Below are 24,337 nucleotides of genomic sequence, written 5' to 3' on the forward strand. Positions count from 1 at the left end.
GGCTAAAAAATAAACATTTCAAAATTTACTATTTTTGTCCAGTTTGACAGAGACTGCCATCACTACCAACAATAAAAATTCAGTGGTGCCCTAGCCGGTTTGGCTCAGTGGATAGAGCGTTGGCCTGCGGACTGAAGGGTCCTGGGATTGATTCCGGTCAAGGGCACATGCCTGGGTTGCAGGTTCTCTCTCATTATTGATGTTTCTATCTCTCCCTCTTCCTTCCTCTCTGCAATCAATAAAAATATATTAAAAAATTCAGCAGTGGGAATGTATGGGACAACAGGTACTCTTGCTGGTGAAACTAAAAATCTGTAGACCTTTTCTAGAGGGTAATCTGGCAATATGTTCTAAAAGCCCTAAATATACGATTACATTTTGAACAAGTCATTCTAGTTAAAAGCATTAACTCTACGGAAATGATCAGGGAAGTTTTGAAAAAGTGTATATATAAGGTTGTTCAATACAGTGCTAAAGACAACAAAAATTTAATGTCCAACAAAAGACGACAATATTTGGATATGTGGATAAAAGGCAACCATTAAAAACTCAGGTTGCAGAAGACTACTAAAGGACATGGACACATGTTTGTGATATTGTATTAAGTGTAAAAAGCTGATTACAAAATAATATTGTGCAATATAATCCCAATAATAAAAAGACAGATACATATATAAAGATTTAGGCTAAATTATGCATTAAAATCTCTACTGTAGCCCTAGCTGGTTTGGCTCAGTGGATAGAGTATCAGCCTGCAGAATGAAGGGTCCCAGGTTCTATTCCAGGCAAGGGCCCATGCCCGGGTTGCGGGCTTGATGCCCCCCAGTACTCTCTCACTGATGTTTCTATCTCTCTATCCCTCTCCCTTCCTCTCTGAAAAAAAAAAAAAAAAAATTAAAAAAATTCTACTGTGGTTATCTCTAGTCCGTGAGAAAATTTTTATTTTCTTCTTGGTGTTTTTCTTAATTTTAAAAATTTTATCCAGCAAATATACTAGATGCTAATGAAAAGAAAAAAGCATTTGTGGATGAACAAAATAAACTGATGAACAAAAACAGATCCAGAGACAGAAGCATCAATCAGACCATCAAACCTCAGAGGGAGGAAGGCAGGGGAGGGTGGGGGTAAGGGAAAGAGATCAACCAAAGGACTTGTATGCATACATATAAGCATAACCAGTGAACACAGGCACCAGGGGGGTGAGAGCATGAGAGAGGGGAGTGTGGGTGAGGTGGGTTATGGGGGGTAAAGGACACATGTGTAATACCTTAATCAATAAAGAAAATTTTTTAAAAAAGAAAAAAAGCAGCTGGGCTCTTGATTCGTCAGGTCCCTTACACAATCCTGTCCAGAAGACTGGGGGTGTTATGTGGCTATTTTCCATGTGACAATGCTTCCTCCATCAGTGAAAACACTGTCCCAGTAAACTATCAATAGCAGGGCCTGGTACTGCAAAAATTTGCCTTTTCATTCACAGAAGATAATTTTATAACTTACAACAAGAAGAGGGAAGGATATGTTCCTGGTCCTTATTTTTGCCTATTCAGAGAATTTTTGACAGTTTCCTACTTTGTAATATTACTGCTAGATAACTGCCTATGAGCAACCCTGATGAAAAAAGAGAAATTATAAATTTATCATCAGGTTAAAAAAAAGAGGGATACAGTCAACTCTTAGAGATATAAGTAGTAATTAGGTCATGTTTGTAGTGGTTGGCCATGAATAAATGTCTTTTGGGCCACTGCTTGGGTGGCATTTTATCACCAGCAGAGTGAGCTGAGAAACACAGGTAATACCTGATTGAGGCTTATTGTTACCTTGAATTGAAAATAAAAGGACTTCCGTTCCCGGGTTTCGGCACCAAAAAACAAAACAAAACAAAAACAAAACAAACAAAAAAAAAAAAAAAAAGAAAAGAAAAGGACTTCATTAAAAAATGTTTCTGAGCCCTGACCGGTTTGGCTCAGTGGATAGAGTGTCGGCCTGCGGATTGAGGGGTCCCAGGTTTGATTCCAGTCAAGGATATGTACATTGGTTGCGGGCACATCCCCAGTGGGGAGTGTACAGGAGGCAGCTGATCGATGTTTCTCTCTCCTCGATGTTTCTAATCTCTACCCCTCTCCCTCTCCCTTTCTCTCTGTAAAAAAATCAATAAAATATACATTTTTTTAAATGTTTCTGAGTGAAGTCTATTGTTGGTGTTCTGAACCGTTCACTCACTGCCTTGTAAAAATAATTAATTTGGGCCTAGTAAGAAGAAAAGAGCTTCTCCTGATCTTTGGCAAAAAGTTTTCCTAAAATAATTTTTACGTGCCCGGCTGGTGTAGCTCAATGGTTGAGCATTGATCTATGAAGCAGGAGGTCACAGTTCTGTTCCCAGTTAGGACACATGCCTGGGATGTGGGCTTGATCTCCAGTGTGGGGCGTGCAGGAGGCAGCTCATTGATTATTCTCTCTCATCACTGATGTTTTTCTCTCTCTCTCTCTCTCCTTCTCCCTTCTTCTCTGAAATCAATTCCAGTATATTTAACGAAATAATTTTTACAAAAGGGCAGCTCAAATCAAATACTCTAAAAAAATCATAATAAAGCAGTAATATGCAAATTGACCATCACACCCTCACACAATATGGCCACCCCCATGTGGTCAAAGATGGCCGCCACGGGAGGGCAGTTGGGGGCGACCAGGCTGGCAGGGGAAAGCAGTTGGGGGCGACTGGGCCTCCAGGGGAGGGATGGCAGTTGGGGGGGACCAGGCCTGCAGGGGAGGGCAGCTGGGGGCGACCAGGCCAGCAGGGGAAGGCAGTTAGGTGTCGATCAGGCCAGCAGGGGAGTGGTTATGGGGTGATCAGACTGGCAGGCAGAAGTGGTTAGTGGTTGGGAGCCAGCACTCCTGGATTATGAAAGGGATGTCTGACAGCCGGTTTAGACCCGATCCCACAGGCAGTCGGACATCCCCCAAGGGGTCCCAGATTGGAGAGGGTGCTGGCTGGGCAGAGGGACTCCCCCCTCCCCCCCTCAGTGCACGAATTTCGTGCACTGGGCCTCTAGTATTTTATAGATACCCACAAGCAAAACTTGTTCACCATAACGAAGTTTGTGAAGAGAATAAAAGAAATCACTTTCATCTTAAAGATAAGGAAACTAAAACATAAGGCAGTTAAATGATTTGACTAATGCAGCCGTGGGCAAACTACGGCCCGCGGGCTGGATCCGGCCCGTTTGAAATGAATAAAACTAAAAAAAAAAAAGAGACCGTACCCTTTTATGTAATGATGTTTACTTTGAATTTATATTAGTTCACACAAACACTCCATCCATGCTTTTGTTCAGGCCCTCCGGTCCAGTTTAAGAACCCATTGTGGCCCTCGAGTCAAAAAGTTTGCCCACCCCTGGACTAAGGCCATACAGCTGATTAGTGGCACAGAACTGGAACTTACTCTACTTGATATTTGTCCAGATAACTTATCCTGACAGAATGAATAGGATGTAGTACTTAAAAGTCAGATGGTTCCACAAGTGTAATGGATGACTTGGTGAATGGGAAATAGTGATACTAGATACTTTTCAGAATTAAGTATTCTCTTAATCATGTTGGGATCTCAAGCAAGTATTGAAACAAGTTCTTGATAAAAGCCAATATCTTTTTCTTTTTCTTCAGTAAAAATATTTATTTCAATCTGAAAATTACTCTGCTGCCCATATGCAAACATTTAATAGTTTTGTCCTGTCTGGGTTTGAATTTAAAAAATGACACAAAGTAAACTCTGCCACAATAAATGATTACAGGGTAAATTAAAACAGTACAACATACTTAATGAGTGCCCACATGTTCTAAATCAGGGTTCTTAAACTTTTTAAACAGGGGGCCAGTTCACTGTCCCTCAGACCGTTGGAGGGCCGGACTATAGTTTAAAGAAAAACTATGAACAAATTCCTATGCACACTGCATATATCTTTTTTTAAAAAAATATATTTTATTGATTTTTTATAGAGAGTAAGGGAGAGGGATAGAGAGCTAGAAACATTGATGAGAGAGAAACATCAATCAGCTGCCTCCTACACACCTCCCACTGGGGATGTGCCCACAACCAAGGTACATGCCCTTGACTGGAATTGAACCTGGGACCCTTCAGTCCGCAGGCCGACACTCTATCCACTGAGCCAAACCAGTGAGGGCACATATCTTATTTTGAAGTAAAAAAACAAAACAGGAACAAATACAATATTTGTATTTGCATGTGGCCCGCGGGCCATAGTTTGAGGACCCCTGTTCTAAACACTTATCTACAAATTTTCATTTCCCTCTATCCATCATTTTAGCTACATGTAAATATAGTCTCTAATCTACTAAAACATGCTGAATTGAAACTAAAAATCTCTAATCCTATTTTTTTTAACACAAGGTCAAAATTTAAGCATGAACTTGTGATTCCACAGCCCACCTTCTTTTTCACCATATTTTAGTTATCCTATATCAGTAGTTCTCAACCTTCCTAATGCCGCGACCCTTTAATACAGTTCCTCATGTTGTGGTGACCCCCAATTTCATTGTTACAAATTGAACATAATTAAAGCATAGTGATTAATCACAAAAACAATATGTAATTATATATGTGTTTTCCGATGGTTTTAGGTGACCCCTGTGAAAGGGTCGTTCGACCCCCAAAGGGGTCGCGACCCACAGGTTGAGAACCGCTGTCCTATATAATAAAAAGGTAATATGCAAATTGACCCTAAAGGCAGAACGACCGGAATGACTGGTCGCTATGACGCACACTGACCACCAGGGGGCAGACGCTCAATGCAGGAGCTGCCCCCTGGTGGTCAGTGCACTTCCACAGGGGGAGCGCCACTCAGCTAGAAGCCGGCTCATGGTGACTAGCGCAGTGGCACTGGTGGAAGCCTCTCCCACCTCTGCAGCAGTGCTAAGGATGTCCGTTAGGCCATCAGTCAGACATCCCCTGAGGGGTCCCAGACTGCAAGAGGGCACAGGTTCCCCAAGTGCACAAATTGTCATGCGCCAGGCCTCTAGTTATCTGATAATAGCTAACACATGAAATGCACTTTACAATTTATAATTTTTTTGTATATGGTCTCTAATTTAACCTATACAACAGATCATAACTCCCATTTGAAATATAGGGAAATTGGTAGTTTGTTACTCATCAAAGATCACACAACCAGTAAATAACAGTAAAAAATCAAACCCAGTGATTATGACCAACATAGGTCTAAGGAAATTACTATAAGAATCATTGGCAGAAAGGGTAGTTCAGTGAGGTAACAGAAAATATTAGGCTCCTTGACCATTCAAGGGTTGAACAATTAGCTGGAACCACAGAAAGGTAAATCACACAGCAATATATGCTGAGAGACCTGTGTATTGAGGTCAACAAATTTATTACAGGAATACTAAGTATAAAAGTTCAAACAATGTATTTATAGTGCAAGCCAGTGTGGCTCAGCTGTTGAGTGTCATCCTGTGCATCACAAAGTTGCCTGTTAAGATTCCTGTCAGGGCACATGCCCAGGTTGCAGGCTCAATCCCCAGTAGGGGTGTGCAGGAAGCAGCAGATCAATGTTCTGCTCTCACATGGATGTTTCTCTCTAAAAATCAATAAAAAAATATTTTTTTAAAAGTTCAAACAACATATAAATATTTAGATATACCAGGGAATGCAAAGTGGCACCAGCTTTGCCCTGTTTAGGAAATCAGCCTTCACTCAGTTTACCCTCTGCCTGACCATCTGAGTTCAAGCTATTCCCAGTCTATTCAAGTGTGAAGAGGGGAAGCAGAGCATGCCATTCCAAAATATGCCTTTTTAAAAGTATTAATTATTTTAAACTGGTTATTTTAAGAAACAAAATATGGCCCGGCCATGGTGGCTCAGTGGTTGATGTCGACCTATTTGAACCAGGAAGTCATGGTTTGATTCCTGATCAGGGCACATGCTCGGGTTGTAGGCTCGATCCCCGATTAATCAGGAGACAGCCGATCAATGATTCTCTCTCATCAATGATGTTTCCATCTCTCTCTCCCTCTCTGAAACCTACATATTAAAAAAAAAGAAACAAAAGACTTAGAACCTTTGACACCCGCCCCCCCCCTTATTGGCCTGAAGGAATTCAGATAGAAAATAGAAAAACCTGCTTAAAGAAAAGGAGCTATCACTTTAACATAATATAGTCTAATTGTGACAGAGAGGAACTTGCAAAGTCTGGGGACTTCCCATTGTTTCTGGGTGGCATGGCAAGAATTTATTATGTTTGTTCTTTCCCATTTACCTGTGCATTGCCTCCTTTCCCTTTGAAGTCTCAGGCCCCCGCCTCCCTCTCCTTAGTCCAGAATGGCATATAAGTCTCAACTGCCCAATTTGTCCTGTGGTCCCATATTCTTACAGAGCCCCCATATATACACAGGTAATAAATCGGGTTATTTTCTCTTGTTAATCTGTCTCATGTCAATTTGATTATTAAACCAGCCAGAACTCAGAAGGGTAAAGGAAAATTATTTTTCCTCGTCCATACAGGTACACCACACTTTTTACCATGACCCATATCCTTGAAAACACATTATAAAAGCAGATCATGCTAAGTGACTCACATGTATTCTTAACAAAGACTGGGTACCAATCACACCAACATCAAATTCCAGGCGTAGTTGGTTTGGCTCAGTAGATCAGGGGTCCTCAAACTACGGCCCGCGGGCCACATGCAAATACAAATATTGTATTTGTTCCCGTTTTGTTTTTTTACTTCAAAATAAGATATGTGCAATGTGCATAGGAATTTGTTCACAGTTTTTTTTTAAACTATAGTCCGGCCCTCCAATGGTCTGAGGGACAGTGAACTGGCCCCCTGTTTAAAAAGTTTGAGGACCCCTGCAGTAGATAAAGCGTCGGCCTGTGGACTGAAGGGCCACAGGTTTGATCCCTGGCCCCAGTTGGGGCATGTGCAGGAGGCAACCAATGATGTGTCTCTCTCACATCAATGTTTCTCTCTGTCTCTTCCTCTCCCTTCCACTCTCTCTAAAAATCAATGCAAAGAATATCCTCAGGTGAGGATTAACAACAACCAAAAAAATCCAAAATGTATCAATTAGCAGTGTTACAACTATATCAGAACTAAAAATAACAAAAGTCCATGACAAGTCCTACAAAATGGACATAAATATGCTTTTATCACACAAAGGACAACCTACTATTAAGTTATACACAGAGAAGATAAAACATGTGATTCTTTTTTTAAAATATGTTTTTATTGATTTTTGAGAGAGAGAGAAACATCGATCAGCTGCCAATTGCATGCCCCTAATGGGGATTAAGCCGCCAACCTGGGCATGTGCCCTGACCAGGAACCAAACTGGGGACCCTTCAGGGCATGGGACAATGTTCAACCAGCTGAGCCACATTGGCCAGGGCATAAAAGATGTAACTGTTAAGTTTGACCTGCAATTCTTTTTTAAAAAAAATTTTAATTGATTTTTTTAAGAGAAAGGAAGGGGGGAGGGAGGGAGGGAGGAAGAGGGAGAGAGGGAGAGGGAGAGGGAGAGAGAGAGAGAGAGAGAGAGAGAGAGAGAGAGAGAGAGAGAGTGAGTGCACACCATGTGAGAGTGAAACATAGATTGGCTGCCTCCTGCAGGCCCTCTGCCTGGGATCCAGCCTCCTGACTGGGACTCAAACGGCAACTTCTTGGTGCACAGGACACTCAACCAAATGAGCCACACCAGCCAGGACTGGCCTCAAATTCTTATGGTAGATACAATAACTAATCAACAACAATAACAGAAAGGCCTTGCTTCTAGATCAGTGGTTCTCAACATGTGGGCCGCGACCCCTTTGGGGGTCAAACGACCCTTTCATAGGGGTTGCCTAAGACCATCGGAAAACACATATATAATTACATATTGTTTTTGTGATTAATCACTATGCTTTAATTATGTTCAATTTGTAACAATGAAAATACATTCTGCATATTATATTTACACTACGATTCATAACAGTAGCAAAATTACAGTTATGAAGTAGCAACGAAAATAACTTTATGGTTGGGGGTCACCACAACATGAGGAACTGTATTAAAGGGTCACGGCATTAGGAAGGTTGAGAACCACTGTTCTAGATTATCTGGAGGGCCTTGGAAGTTTACATTTTTTCCTTTTTCATTTAATACATTTCTTTGTAACAAGTAGGACCATTCAGTCAACAATTTTTTACCAGGTACCTACTTTTCTACATAGGCCACTGCCAATACAGCTCAAGGTGTGTTAGTTTGGTTATCTCAGCCTAAAAACGATTTTCCTAAAGTGCTATGTCAACATTTCTCACCTTAGCTTCTCAATTTACTCAAAACTATCAAACTGGTTAATTTTGATCAACGCAATACCATCAAGAAATATGTTTAAGAGAACTGGCCAGTGTGGCTCAGTTGGCTGGAGTGTTCTCCTGTGCACCAAAGGGTTGCTGGTTTGATTCCCAGTCAGGGCACATACCTAGGTTGCAGGTTTGATCCCCAGTGGGGGCACATGCGGGCAGCAACTGATTGATGTCCCTCTCTCTCCCTTCCGCTCACTCTAAAACCAGTAAAACATATCCTCGAGTGAGGATTAAAAAAAAAAAAAAAAAAGAAAGAAAGAAAGAAAAAAATATGTTTAAGAGATCTTCATCTTTTGAAATACAGCATACAATGAAATAAAATACTGACTGGAATCAGAGGAATCTGGATTCAAATCCTACTTCTGCAACTTAATAGCTATTTGGATCTTGGGTAAGTTATTGAACTCTTCTGAGCTTCTACAAATTTTCTCTCCTCTGTGCTAGGATAATCCCAGAATATCAAACTAAGAAGCCCATTTTCTCCCTCTTCAAGCTATTATATACACATCCTACAAAATTAAACTAAATAGGTCAGCCTTTAACATAGTAATGATACATGTTGGAGGTGATACATGTACACTTCCAACAAATTTTTTAAAAATATATTTCTTTATTGATTTCCGAGAGGAAGGGAGAGGGAGAGATAGAAATATCAATGATGAGAGAGAATCATTGATTGGCAGCCTCCTGCATGCCCCCTACTGGGGATCAAGTCTGAAATCCGGACATGAGCCCTTGACTGGAATTGAACCCAGGACCCTTCAGTCCACAGGCTGATGCTCTATCCATGAGCTAAACTGGCTAGGGCACTTCCAACAAATTTAAACTTGAAGTATTTAGGATGTGAAATTTTAAAATTCATGAAAGTATAAACCATACATTATTAAGACCTGCATCACCACCTTGTGCTTAATTTCTTGTCCATTTATTTTATTTATTCCAAATAGATTTGGGATTGTTATACTGGATTTTTTTCCTTGATAAAAATCTGAGATAATCTGTTTTATAATAAACTATTATAATGGATTTTGAATCTTTGAACCAACTAGCTCAAACTATTACTCTACAAATGCAGGAAATGAGGCTTAGAATAATATGCTGAATAAAAACTATATTTTGAAAGACTTCATGACATAGGAAATATTCAATAAAGAATGCTGAGAGAAAAAGGATCAAAACAATCTATATACAGTACAATCGTAACTAGAAAAAAGTAAATATAAAAGAATATGGGTTATGCTTATTCTCTGTATATTATTCTTACATATTTCCTTTATAATATAAAATACTTTTTATGTTTTGAATTAAATGGAATAAACTAAAAGAAATATGGAGGCACTAAGATTTAGTGACTTGCTCACAATTACACAGATAACTGGAAACAAAGCCAAGGCAAGAACCCAGGCATCCAAATCAGGGCTCTTTCCACTGTATCACATGGCCTCTATGATACAAAACTAACATTTGTTCAATTCCATATGAACTTCTTATTTTACCAGTTTTTGTCTCCTCAAATTTACTCACACAATGACCTTAAAAAGTGCTACAGGTTACATTTTATAATACTACTTAGAGGTCCAGTGCATGAATTTGTGCACCGGTGGGATCTGGCCAGTATGGCCCCAATCAGGGTGGATTGAGGCCGGGCCTGTCGGGAGGAAGAGACAGCGGGAGGCTGGTTGACTGGCCTGCCCCGATTGGGGCCCAATCAGGGCCAGGCCAGCCCAGGGAGAGGGGCCATGGGCGATTGGCCAGAGGGCCCCGCCCCCGAATGGGGGGACGATTGGGGGCCAGTGGCCAGGGGGAGGGGCCGTGGGTGGTTGGTTGGCTGGCCAGCCCCGCACCTAATTGGTGTGGGGGTGCTGACTGGGAGAGAGGCCAGCCGGGGGGAGGGTCCGCACACAGTTGGCCGGCCAGCCCTGCCCCTGATCAGAGTTGGGAGGCCAATCGGATGCAGAGTTGACTGGGGGGGAAGGGTTGTGGGGGCCCATCTGGGGTGGAGCTGGGTGGGGGAGGGGCTGCAGGAGGTTGGCAGGCTGGCCCCGCCCCCTATTGGGGTAAGGGGTGGAGTCGGCCAGGGGGAGGGGCTGTGGGCCAATTGGGTGGTGGGGGCCCATCGGGGGCGGGGCTGGCCAGGGGGAGGGGCCGCAGGAGGTTGGCCACTGGCCCCAGCCACGATTGGCTGGTTCACTGGCTGCAGTGGGCTTCATAGTGACCGGTCCTTCTGGTCGTTACAGAGTTCTGGTCGCTGGCTTTTTATATATAGAGATTACCAGATTAGATCAGAGATTAGTTTAAGAATTGACTGCTCATGATAATCTTCCAGCCTCAAAATAACAAAGGCATCTATGTTGCCACATTCACCTTAAGAACTCTACCACATAGTACAATGAATGGCACATAGTAGGTGCTCAATAAATAAATAAATAAATAAATAAAATATATATATTTTTTACAGAAACCAAAGCTTTTTTTCTTGTTAGCACTAGCAACCATAAATACAAGACCAAACAAAAGCAGTGAAATATATCATTTCATATTTGGGGATCTATAAGCATTTATAATATAAACAATGATTCACTGAAACAAAGTAATGTTTACATTCATTTCAGTAATTTTTTAGTATTTTTTCATATTTTTTAGAAGGAGAGATAGAAACTTCAATGATGAGAGTCATTGATCGGCTGCCTCCTGCATGCCCCCTACTGGGAATTGAGCCCACAACCCAGGACACTTCAGTCCGCACTCGATCCCCAGTAAGGGGCGTGCCAGAGGCAGCCGATGAATGACTCTCTCATCATTGATGTTTCTCTCTTCCCCTCCCTTCTTCTTTGAAATAAAAATATTTTTTTAAAAATATTTAAGTTTTTATTGATTTTTAGAGAGAGAGGAACATCAGCAATCTCTTGCACATGCCCTACTGGAGATGAAGCCTGCAACCTGGGCTCATGCCCTCACCAGAATCGAACTGGTGACCTCTTGGTTCCTGGACTGACACTAAACACTGAACCACACTGGCCAGGCAATTACAGTAATTCTTATCAACTGAAATGGGCCTGACTAACCTTTAGTCACCATTACTTTGCCTAGTTGGAGTCATCTAATGTACTAAAAAGCAATAAGATTACAGGTATAGTACAAAGGGCACTGTACTAGGACCAAGCTCTGCTAATAATAAAATATATGACCTTGGAAAATTCACTTTTTCTTCTTTGAGTCTTGATTAACTTATTCATAAAAACAAAAGAGCTGAACTACTAATCACAAGGGACCTTTCCAGTCTTAATTTTTAAATGATTCTTATTCATAAAAATTCTACATTCATAATTTTTCATTGTGTCAAATTTGATATATTGAATATTAGTTTGGTACATTATTCGATAATCAAAAGCTTAGTACATTTTCATATAATTTTATTAACCAATGTTACCCAATAAAAAAGCAAAAACAAAAAAACCACCTTAGCATATTTTGTAAAAATATTTTAAGACTAGTAACATAATTTTTACCATCTTACATTAGGAACAGTAGAAGAAAACCAAAGAAGAAATGCGAGCATATTTTGCCAGTTGGGTGGACATAAACCACACTGGATTTTACAATACAAACCACAGATAAAAAATAAACAAAAAAAGACCCCCAAACCACTGATAAATATATATATGTATATAAATATGTATACACATCATTGATATATACTTTTTATACTGATATACATATAAGTATGTGAACTTTAAAACTTGTTTTAATTATAAAATCAATACTTGTTTATTGTAAGAAATTCAAACAGTACATTAGGCCACATGTGAAGTGCAAAGTAAAAAGTGTCCCACCTCTCTTCATCTTCCATAAGTAACTACTGTTAATATTTTTAAGTATCCTTCAATTAGTTACCTAAGCATATTCAAGTATACATATGTGCATGTGTTTATGTATATAAATCTTTTTAACCTAAAATTTTGCCACTTCTTGAATGCTGAAAGAAAAATGTCTCAAGCACAGGCTTCATAAGCATGTTAAAAACACTGAAAGTGGTACCAGAGTTGTATGGATCAAAGTGTTATCTGCTTCAGAAATGTGCGTTGAACTGAATACATTTAATTTTCTTGCTTGGAGCAGCTGCGCAGAAAGAGCTTTTAGCAAGACGCCAGACAACCTGGGTTCTAAATTGAGTAGTCGAGTACCCTTAGGCAAGCCACGAAATCTTTCTGTGCCTTAGTTACAGCTTTTGTAAATGGCTGGACTAAGATCCCTTCCAACTCTAAAATTTTATAATTCTAAGATGGCCGTCTGTAGCGGTGTTCTGAACTGGCTGAAACAAATATTAAGTAAAAAGAGAAGAAATACTGTAGCGACCTCCAGTCTTACCAAAGTAAATTTCTATGCGTCATTAACAATCAAGGTATAGTTGTGACAGAACTAGTGACATAATTATATTTGAAAGCAAAGTAGCAGATTTTTAAAATCGGATAGGTTTTTACAAAGCTTTGATTGACGTCTTTTTTTTTTTGGAGGAGGGCCGTGGCTTAGTTTCAGTAATAACCAACCCCCTCCGCCCGAAAAGAAAAGAATTAAGTGTATTTTGGACTTAAAATCATGAAACTGAAAGACTGATTTTCGTTTTACTTACAGAATATGCTGGGGAGGTGACTAAGGCAGCAAAGATTGGAAAGAATTACTAGCTAATTTCCTCTCCAGGAAGCTCTTTGGCTCCCATTCTTTCTGTTTCACACGCCCTCACCGCACACATTCCATCCAGTTAAGTACGTGCCACAGGCATCGGCTGGGGGGATGGGAGGGTCCCTTTGGTCACTAAAAAAGTTCCTTGACTCGATTTACCTTTGAGGTCATGGGGTTGAGGTTGGCACCCACCCGCCCACGCCCTCCTTCGACAGATCCGGAAACCTGGGCCAAGAGCCCTGGCCTAGCCACCCTCGCCCAGCAAGGGCGGCCTTCCCGCCTTTCCCCGTAAGGCAAGGCCCGAGCGGGGGGAGGGGAGGGAGAAAAGAAAGGGGAGGAGAACGAGGAGAAAGCCCGCGCGGGCTGTACCTACCGTGCCAGGGGAGCCAGCCCGGATCACCCGCGGTGCCCGGCGCGGTCCCGAGGGGTGGGTCCTGGAGGAGGGGCGGCCCAAGCCCCAATCTGGAAATGCCAACTCTACTCGGCGGCCCGCCCGGCCTAAAAGGAAACGGAAGTCCCTTCGTCTCCCTCACTAGCACCCACCAGACCGCCCAACCCCTGGAGGATTACCGAGGGCCTCAAAGGACGTCTAAGAGGCACCGAGCGAAGTCCATCTGTCTCACCGCCCCGGCCCCGCCACTGGGCCCCCGCAGTCTCCTTCCCGCCACCCCCGCCTGGAAGGCAGCTTCCCGCCCTAAAAAAGCCCCGCCTTCCCCCTTCGCCATTTTCGAACTTACCCCTAGGGTCCGGGCGTCCCTCGCGGAGCGCGGAGCCCACCCGGGGCGCCGCGGAGGTCCCACCACTTCCCCGGGCGGGAAGGGGGCTGCTGGGACAAACGAAGCCCTTCCCCCCACCCCCCAAGTTGGAAACCAGACCCCAAGGGAGCAGGCGCGCATGCGCACCGCACAGTCCCCGCCCCGCAGCTCAAGCATTTCCTCTTTTAGTTTCGAGGTGTTTTTTTCCCACGGTTTTTGCCTGCAGGGTTCTGGGGTTGAGGAATAGGGAAATAGAGATTAAAGGATAAAAAGAGAAGAGAGGGAACACGTTGAATTCTAACGATAGACCAGGCGCTGTGGTAGCCATATAATGTGTACTTTGTTGTAATTTTGACAACTCTATGAGATAGGCACTCTCTTATTAAACCCAGTTTACATAGGAAATTGAACCCAGAGAGAATAACTCCCCCAGTAGGACTTAGCTAATAAACGAGGGAACTGAGATTACAATATGACCTGTGTTCAAGGGGGAAGAATGAAAAGAAAAAGAAAGGAAGACACTTAGGACAGAAAGAGGATTGGAAGATGAAGTGGAAAATGAATAGAGAGCACGGAACACAGGGAAACAAGAAATCTGTGTACATAAAATATTGATTCTATCTTAGATTTATTTCAAATATGCTGTAGGATTGTCAGACCAAAGATGAATTTTGTTTCAGAAACTTGGGCTCCCTACAGGCTAGTGCAGTAAGATGAGAGGTTTTCAGTGAGAAGGTTTCATTTCAAGGGGAAGATCATAAGTATCACCTGCATCCTCAAATGATACTGCTGTTCATGGAAAGGGAACTTGAAGGGAGTAAAGACTTATTTTTGGTTCTTAGGCATTTGCTAAGATAGTATCACCTCTGATCCTCTCCCACTGTCACAGCTCTGGGAATCTCACTTTGACTTATAGAATAATAGTAATTGCAAGAAAATATGTATCTCATTTATTCTCACAGCAACTTTATAAAATATGTAACTATCATTCTCATATTACTGATGAAGATCCTGAGGTTTAGAGAGGTTAGGTAGCTGCAAAAAGTCACCCTGCTAGTATGTGTAGGAGCTGAAACCGTCATTCAAACCTAGTTCTGTCTGATTACAAGCCTGTCTGATCAATACCCTGTCTCCTAACTGGTCTCTCTATCCCTAGATTGGTACCTCACAATCCAGTCTCTACAAAGCCATCTAGTTAAAACATTTAGTATGGCCTCCAGGATAATGGTAAAACTACTTGGCTTCATGTTCACTCTCTCCTTGAACTCTCTTTGGCAGTTGAATTTTTGTTTTTGGTTTTGTTAGCATCTTTTAAGAATTGGTTAAATATATATAACATAAAATTCGCCATTTTAACCATTTTTAAGTGTAGCGTTCTGTGGCATTATACACATTCCCATCCATCTCCAGAACTTTTACATCTTACGTGGCATGTGAATTTGTACCTTTGTAAGTGGAGCACAGTGCTTTCTGCCTTACAGGGTTGCTACTGTGTACATGCCTTATCTGACCTATGTTGTAAGTTAATTTGTGGCAAGATCTATATCTATTCAATTTGGTAATTCCTCCAAAACCCTTGGAATCATCTTTTTTAAAAATGAATCCTCACCCAAGGATATTTTTTCCATTGATTTTTAGAGAGAGTGGAAGGGAGGGAGAGAGACAGAGAGAAACATCAATGTGAGAGAGACACATCGATTGGTTGCCTCCTGCACACACCCCAACTGAGGCTGGGGATCAAGCCTGCAACCGAGGTACATGCCTTTGACCAGAATCAAACCCATGACCCTTCAGTCTGCGGGCCGACGCTCTAACCACTGAGCTGGAATCGTCTTTAATTGCACTCTCTCCTATCCCATATCCAATCCATGAGCAAATACTGTCATCTCAATTTTCAAAATATAGACAGAATATCACCAATTCTCTTAACACCACTATGCCCCTAGTTTACTCTCCCTTGTACTATAAAAGCTTCCTTACCAGTTTCCCAGCTTATATCCTTGCCCCTCTCCAGTCTATTCATACAGAAGCCAGAGTTATCCCAAGTCAGATAATTGTCAATGATCTGCTCAAATCCCTTCAACGACTCTCCATTTCACTCAAAGTAACCACCTAAAAGGTTGTTATAGCCAGCCACCAAGATGATCTTCAGTAATCTTTATCCTTGCTTTTCATACCCTTGGGTAGTTCTCTTCTACAGTAAACCAGAGCTGACCTGTGTAACTAATAGAATGCAGTGGAAGTGATGACATGTGACTTAAAATGCCAGGTATTGTGGTTTTGCCTTGCTCTCTTTTGGACTGGTTGCTCTGGGGAAAGCCAGATGTCACGTCATGAGCATACTCAAACAGCATGTGAAGAGGACCACACAGGGAAATACTGGGTCCTCTCCTTCTCTACCTCTCCTTCTCTCCCAACCACAACAAACATCAACTTGCCAACCATGTGAGTGAGCCACCTTTGAAGAAAATTCTTCAGGCCCAGACTTCAGATAACTGTAACCTCTGGAGATTCAGAGCCAGAACCATCCAGCCAAGCCACTTTTAAATCCTGTGTATTTTGTTTTAAATTTTAGAGCAATTTGTCACCTAGAAGTAGATAACTGATACAAAGATCCTACATAATAGGCATCCTTCTTACCTTTATTTATTTATTTGGTAATCCTCACCTGAGGATATTTTTTTCATTGACTTTTAGAGAGAGTGGAAGAGAGGGAGGGGAAGAGAGAGAGAGAGAGAGAGACATCAATTGGTTGCCTCCCACATGCACCCTGACTGGGACTGGGGATTGAACTTGCAGCCTAGGTACATGCCCTTGATCAGGAATTGAACCTTCGACCCTTCAGTGCGTGGGCCGATGCTCCAACCACTGAGCCAGAGCTCTTCTTATCTTTATACCCTCATTTTCTACTACTCCTTCCCCTCTTTCCTTTAGTTTCCCTGCTTCAGGACCTTTTTACCTGCTGTTTACTTTGACTGGAATACTTTCTCCAGACAGTGATGGCGAACCTTTTGAGCTCAGCGTGTCAGCGTTTTGAAAAACCCTAACTTAACTCTGGTGCCGTGTCACATATAGAAATTTTTTTATATTTGCAACCATAGTAAAACAAGGATTTATATTTTTGATATTTACTTTATATATTTAAATGCCATTTAACAAAGAAAAATCAACCAAAAAAATGAGTTCACGTGTCACCTCTGACACGTGTGTCATAGGTTCGCCATCACTGCCTCCAGATATCTCCTTCACCTTCTTCAAATCTTTGCTAAATTGTCACCTTCTCAACAAGGCCTGCCAATGATCACCATATTTAAAATTACAACTTCTCCTGTCACTCTCAGTCATTCTTCTCTTGGCATCTATTATTTTCTAAAACACTGTATGGTTTTCTTGTTTGTTATGTTTATTTATTGTTGTATCTCCTCCCTCTCACATCTGCCAGAATATAAGCTGCAAGAGGGCAGCGATCTTTGTTTTGTTCAATGATCTAGTTCAGTGGTCGGCAAACTGCTGCTCGCGAGCCACATGCGGCTCTTTGGCCCCTTGAGTGTGGCTCTTCCACAAAATACCTCATGCGGGTGCGCATGTACAGTGCGATTGAAACTTCGTGGCCCATGCGCAGAAGTCGGTTTTCAGCTTGGGCGAGTCTATTTTGAAGAAGTGGCGTTAGAAGAAGTGGGGGGTGTCGGATGGTTGGGCGACGGGGAGACACAGCGCGGGGGAGGCGCGCGATTCATGCATGAGTTGAGTGAGCCACTCAGTCAGCAGTCTTATCGTGCAGTGGTTAGTGTTAGTCACGTCCGCAAATCGCACGCGGATGACAAAAGTAAAGTTTATTAAGTTAATTTTAGGGGACATTGTGGAGTGAAAGAAGATGTAGTGTCGAGGATTGAGAAAGGTATGTTGAGATGGTTTGGACATATAGAGAGGATGAATGAAAGGAGATAGACAAAACAAGTATACAAGATGAGTGTGGATGGGAGAGTTGGTAGGGGTCGACCTCAGCAAACATACCTCAATCAGATTGAGGACGTTTTTAGCAAAGGCCAGCTTAGGAGTACCCTAATTAAGTTAATAGCAATGTACCTACCTATATAGTTTAAGTTTAAAAAATTTGGCTCTCAAAAGAAATGTCAATCGTTGTACTGTTGATATTTGGCTCTGTTGACTAATGAGTTTACCAACCACTGATCTAGTCTAACTGCTTAGAATAGTAACTGGCACAGTGTAGGCCCTCAAAAGGTATTTATTGAATGAGTGAACAAAAATTACATAAGCATGCCAGACCCTCAGTGAATACTTGTTGGGTATATTGTCAGTTGGAAGATGTGGACAGCAAAGGCATGTATACCTAAGATGTGGTGTCTAGGTTTTATGGGCCCAGTATTTTTCACCCGAGGATATTTTTCCATTGATTTTTAGAGAGAGTGGAAGAGAGAGAGAAAGACAGAGAGAAATATTGATGTGAGAGGAACACATTGATTGGTTGCATCCTGCATGAACCCCAACCAAGGCCCAGGCCAGTGAGAAGCCTGCAAGTGAGGTACATGCACTTGACAGGAATCAAGCCCAGGACCCTTTGGTCCACGCTCTATCCACTGAGCCAAACCTGCTTGGGCTGTGGTGTCTAGGTTTTATATGTAGGAATACATAGAGGTATAAACTTAGGAGAACACAATCTATGGAGAGGTTACTCTGACCTTTACGAAGATTTATTATTTGGGGGGGGTGGTGTAATTATTTTTGGTTGAGAAGTAACATCTAGAGAGGGAAAGAACAGAGATATATTAGCTTGAACCGTGTGAAAATATCAATGTTCCATCATTGCCAAATGTCCAAAGCAGCAATTGATAATAATAAAAAAATTGTTAATCCTCAACTGAGGATATTTTTCCATTGATTTTTAGAGACAGTAGAACAGAGAGTGGAAGGGAGGGGGAGAGTAGAAGAGAGAGAGAGAGAGAGAGAGAGAGAGAGAGAGAGAGAGAGAGAAATATTTATGTGAGAGAAACACATTAATTAGTTGCTTCTCACACATGCCCCAGGGTGCAGGATCCAGCCTGCAACCAAGGTACAGCAGGTACCAGAAATGAACCCAGAATACCAGGCTGACACTCCATCCACTGAGCCAAATTGGCTAAGGCCCCAGCAGCAATTTAATGTGGGTCAACCTAATAGGAAAAAGGAAAATTGATGACATAAAGACTCAGAGAGCCCTGGCTGGTTTTGCTCAGTGGATAGAGCTTCAGCCAGGGGCACATGCCCGGGTTACAGGCTCAATCCCCCTGTGTGTGTGTGTGGGTGGGGGGGGGGGCTTGCAGAAGATGGCCGGTTGATGATTCTTTCTCACCAGTGATGTTTCTCTCTCTCTCTCTCTCTCTCTCTCTCTCTCTCTCTCTCTCCCCTCCTCTCTGAAATCAATAAAAATATATATTTTTAAAAAGACTCAGCCCTAACCGGTTTGGCTCAGACTGTAAACTGAAGGGTCCCAGGTTCAATTCCGGTCAATGGCATGTACCTTGGTTGCAGGCACATCCCCACTGGGGTTGTGCAGGAGGCAGCTGATCAATGTTTCTCATTGGTGTTTCTAGCTCTCTATCCCTCTCCCTTTCCCTTTCTCTCTATAAAAAAATCAATAAAATATATTTTTAAAAAAAGACTCAGAGGAAATGAGAAAGAAATGAGATCAAGCCTGAGTAGTGGCATTAGCCTTGAACAGAAAAAAGGCTCAGAGGCCAAAGGGCACACAACGTAGATAAGTAGAAATTTTGAGGGTGGTCACCACACCTCAATGGCAACTGGATTCTTTGGAAAGTAAACTGTGTAGTTATCTGCTGAGGAGACAGCAAAGTTTTAGCATTGTAACATTTTTTACAAAAGCAGTGTTAAGTAAAAGCACAAATAAATAAAATAAAGAGCAGAGTTGCTTTGAGTGAAGGAAGGTGAGGTGACTTCCAGACCTTGCCCTTGGAGCCATTAGTTTTATGTACCTTCTGGCAGGAAGGGGTGCACACCTACATAGAATTATTCTTGACTTATCATCAGAGCACAACCTTTGTGATCATTAATGTTGAATAGTGTATATTGGCAGCATGTGCCCCTCCCTCTCCTGACTTTTACTTGGGTGTCTTGATTGCTAACTCTCAGACCTCCTTGCTGCCAGAAAGACTGAAACTATAATTTTCTTTCTTTAAGCAGTCAAAAAGTTGCCTGACTCTATTTTGTGCTGGCAAAACTAGCACCTCCAGCCAGCCCTCCCTTTCCCGCCTCTGCCTTTATCTTCTAGGGACCCAGCATACAGAAGAGATTTTTTGTTTGTTTGTTTGGGGTGGAGACAGAAGAGCTTAGTCTTGTCTCAAGCTAATGGAAAATTTCACCTGGGCTTTCTATATCTAATCCATTCCTATGGTTATACACAATCTATTCAGTCTGCAAAAATCCAGCACTCCAACAACAATGTCAAGTCAGGGTGTTGTCATGGTGTATCTGGAGTAGAGTGGAGGTGAAAGCTACTGGAGTTGAGGTCCAGGAGAGAGGCTAGCATGTTAGAGAGGTCATTCCCAAGGATGGTAGTGGGATTTGTGTTTAGAGAGGAAGACTGAACCAAAAGCCATAGATGTCAATGGATGTGAGGAAGTGTCCTAAATATAGATTGATAATTGTTAGCATTTACTGTTTACCCTATGCCAGACACTGTCTTAAGTGCTTGGCACACTTTGTCTCTCACAATCCTCTCAGTAACCCTATGAGCTAAGTGTTCATTTTGTTCTTGTCTTGACTCAGAATCTAGAATGGTGCCTGGCATATGGTAGGTATTCAAGACAGATCTAACCCTACAATGGCTTCTTATTTTGTGGAGGCAAGCACAGAGTGCTATGGGAGCCCAGAAGAGGGCTCCAGACTGGGAGAGGGTGGATTAGAACGAGATCCACCAGGACTTCAGGCTTTTTTCTTAACTTTTTATTCACAGATAATTAATTTTTCTGTCTTTTTTTTTAATCCTTACCCAAGGATGTTTTTCCATTGATTTTTAGAGAGAGTGAAAGAGAGAGGGAAAGACAAAGAGAAACATCAATGTGAGAGAAATTCATCAATTGGTTGCCTCCTGCACGAATCCTGACCAGGGCCCGGGGAGGAGCCTGCAACTGAGGTAAGTGCCCTTAACCGGACTCCAACCTGGGACCCTTCAGTCTGCAGGCCAACACTCTATCCACTGAGTCAAACTGGCTAGGGCAGGACTTCAGTCTTAAAGGACAACCAAGCAAGTGGTTGCAGTAGGAGCAAGGCATTCTAACCAGACATGTCATCATGTGCTAACTCATGGAAGTGAAACAAAACAGCATGCATTTGAGGAATGGAAGTTAATGCCTTATGGCTGAGTGTAGCTGCTAACATTTATCAAATCTATATACTAGTATATAAAAGGCTGATATGCTAAGTATCTGACTGGCCAACCGGTCGGTATGACGTGCACTGACCACCAGGGGGCAGATGCTCAATGCAGGAGCTGCCATGACGCACACTGGCCATTTACAGAGAAACAGCACTGCGGACCTGGCGCCCACAAAGCAACACTCAGCTTCCCCCAAGTAGGACACAGGCCCTGCCACCTCCCTGGAGCGACACCCCACCAAATTGCAGCCAACACTGCCAAGACCCCATGGTGCAAAATGCGGCCCACAGCTCAGTCCAGCCCAGAAACGGTTGCTGTGGGCACCGGGTAATGATGTCACATAGCAATGCCTGGCTTCCTCTTCCTAGCAACTAGCCTCCTAGGAGTTTCTTAAGCCCAGGAACACAACTTGCTTTATAGCCAGGTGCAATCATTTTACACTTTAATCAAATGTCTGTGAAGGATTTTCCTGTGCCTCATCTCATTTGATCCTCACAGAAGTCCTAAAATAGGTAGATAGGAGACTCTGTGGAATCCTCCTTTCTCTTCATTAGCCAGAAAACAGATATCTAGAAAGTTTAGAAACTTGACCTGACAAAAAAAGTAAGAAATGACTTCAGGTTTTCTCACTGTGCAGAATATAGTCAAACACCACTGCAGTTAAATATTTTACCCTTTGTTCTCCCTGTGTGATCTACAATAATAATCTGTTTCATGTTGATATTTACTGCTGTGTTGCTGACAATTACCTGAAAGAGAAATTGGGGTGCTTCACTGGGCTTGAAAAAGTTTAGCTAAATCAGAAAGCAGGTCTAATTAAGCAAGTTTATTCTCTCTATATAAAAGGCTTAGTTGACTCGTCCATGCATGACACATAAAGCTCTCGCTGGCGCCAATCGCACGCATGTGTTTTGATCTGTCATTGTCGATCATGAATTTGGTTGACACTCTATTATAGAGAAAAGGTGAATAGCGATATGAAAATATTTCTTCTAATTGATTTCCTTTCAATGTGCACGAATTCATGCACTGCGCCACAAGCGTTTTAATGTTCATACTGTGTTAAATGCATTTCATAGATGATCACATATAATCCTTTGCAACCCCAGGGATAAGAAAACTGGGGACAGGAGGATCTAAGATAGTGGTAGAGTAGGTGGAAGTTCAAAACAATGGTTATGAGGATGCTCAAGGAATTTAGTGAGAACTTCAACAGCATAAACCAGGGGTCCTCAAACTTTTTAAACAGGGGGCCAGTTCACTGTCCCTCAGACCATTGGAGAGCCGGACTATAGTTTTAAAAAAAACTATGAACAAATTCCTATGCACACTGCACATATCTTATTTTGAAGTAAAAAAAACAAAACAGGAACAAATACAATATTTGTATTTGCATGTGGCCCACGGGCCATAGTTTGAGGACCCCTGGCATAAACCATAAAGAAAACACAGTCAGAAATGAAGAATGCAGGGTATCCAAGATAGTGGCAAAGTAGGTGGAGGGTACACTCACCATCTCCCAGGACAGAACTGGAATTATAACTAACGTATACAACAATCAACCTGAATAACCAACTGAAGACCAGCTGAATGATGTCTTATAACCAAAGATTTACAAAAGAAGCCAAATGGAGATGGGTAGGAAGGGCAGAGACACAAAAAGGGCTGACTCCACAGCCACAGACAGTGGTTGAGATTCTGGTGGGATTTCTCAGCTGCAAAGGTTCCCCCTGAGTAGTATGAGGTGTCAACTTCATGCTGGGCTTTCCAGCTCAGAGCATCAGATCCAGCAGGAATTCTGTCCACCAGGGACAGACAGGAGTCTGCAAGAGAAACATGCGCCCTCTTCAAAGGCCAATGCACAAAATTTCATTCACAGCCATTCATCCTGGGCTCTGGCAGGGGAGGGAGGAGCAGACTAAAGACCTGTAAGGAGAGACTGGGGTTTGTGACTCTGGGAAAGGAGCTGAAGGGACAATCGCCAGGATCCCTGTGCTGAGTACCTCTCCTATACCGCAGATGCCATCTTTCTTGGGTGGAGTACTCCCCTCCTTATGGCATCATCCTGGAGGAATGCAATCGTCCCACCCTCTGGAATACCTGTCACCTTACACTGTGGAGATCACACCCTGCTGAGGAATCAGCTGCCTGGGCCCACGTGGCAGGCTCAGTGGGGTGTCAGTGACTGAGTTGTGTGACTTAGGGTCAGAGTTCATTGCCCCCACTTTCCTGTGAACCTGACCAGCACCGCACCCGGATAGGTGACCCACTAGGCCAGGGGTCCTCAAACTACAGCCACATGCAAATACAAATATTGTATTTGTTCCCATTTTGTTTTGTTTTTTTACTTCAAAATAAGATATGTGCAGTGTGCATAGGAATTTGTTCATAGTTTTTTTTTAAACTATAGTCCGGCCCTCCAACGGTCTGAGGGACAGTGAACTGGCCCCCTGTTTAAAAAGTTTGAGGACCCCTGCACTAGCCCCACCAACTGGGCTTCTAGTGGCCCCACCCTCCTGATTTAAGTTTATTTAACTTATGGAAAATGTCCACCATATAATCTAATTGGCAGAGTCAGTCCTACTCTGTTTTAAAAAGTCTGTACTTGTTTCTCAATTCAAATAAAATGTGTGCCCAACTGAGCGTCAACCTATGAACCAGGAGATCATGGTTTGATTCTGGTCAGGGCACATGCCTGGGTTGCAGGCTCAATCCCCAATGTAGGGCATGCAGGAGGCAGCTGATCAATGATCCTCTCTCATCACTAATGTTTCTATCTCTCTCCCTTCCTCTCTGAAATCAATAAAAACATATTTTTTAAAAATACCTTAAAGATGTGTTAATGCATTCCTTGTAACAACTATCTCATTTCTGAATTCTAATTATCAGATAGCTGAGTCAGAGAATCTTACTATGAATTTGTTGCCTAGATGAAATCAGGCACTAGCCCTTCAGTACTTCTTACCAAAGTCTCATTGCTTTGTTGTCATGGACCTGTCTCTCAGGAGCAGAGAAAGACACAAGAGTTTGATTAGTGGAGGCTTCCTCAGCATCAATAGCTTTTGTCTCTCCCCCACCACAACATGTTATTATAGAAAAATTTAAACTAATAGAGAAGTTAACAGTTATACA

General features: G+C 42.3%; 1 protein-coding gene across 2 annotated transcripts in view; it reads right to left on the reverse strand.

Annotated features, from left to right (window-relative positions):
- LOC118653756 (X-linked inhibitor of apoptosis) overlaps positions 1 to 13,947 on the reverse strand; it is a 49,046-nt gene extending 35,099 nt beyond the window's left edge. The window contains exons 1-2 of one of the 2 annotated variants that reach the window (XM_036304508.1): positions 13,795 to 13,947; positions 13,431 to 13,555 (exon numbers count right to left, since the gene is read on the reverse strand). The gene's annotated coding sequence lies outside the window, so the exon portion shown is untranslated. Of the gene's footprint in view, positions 1 to 13,430; positions 13,596 to 13,794 lie in introns of those variants that run through there. The other variant, XM_036304510.1, reaches the window with a different exon arrangement.
- Positions 13,948 to 24,337: the final 10,390 nt, after the last annotated feature.

The sequence above is a fragment of the Myotis myotis genome, unplaced genomic scaffold (assembly GCF_014108235.1).
Source record: "Myotis myotis isolate mMyoMyo1 unplaced genomic scaffold, mMyoMyo1.p scaffold_m19_p_4, whole genome shotgun sequence".
Classification (NCBI taxonomy): domain Eukaryota; kingdom Metazoa; phylum Chordata; class Mammalia; order Chiroptera; family Vespertilionidae; genus Myotis; species Myotis myotis.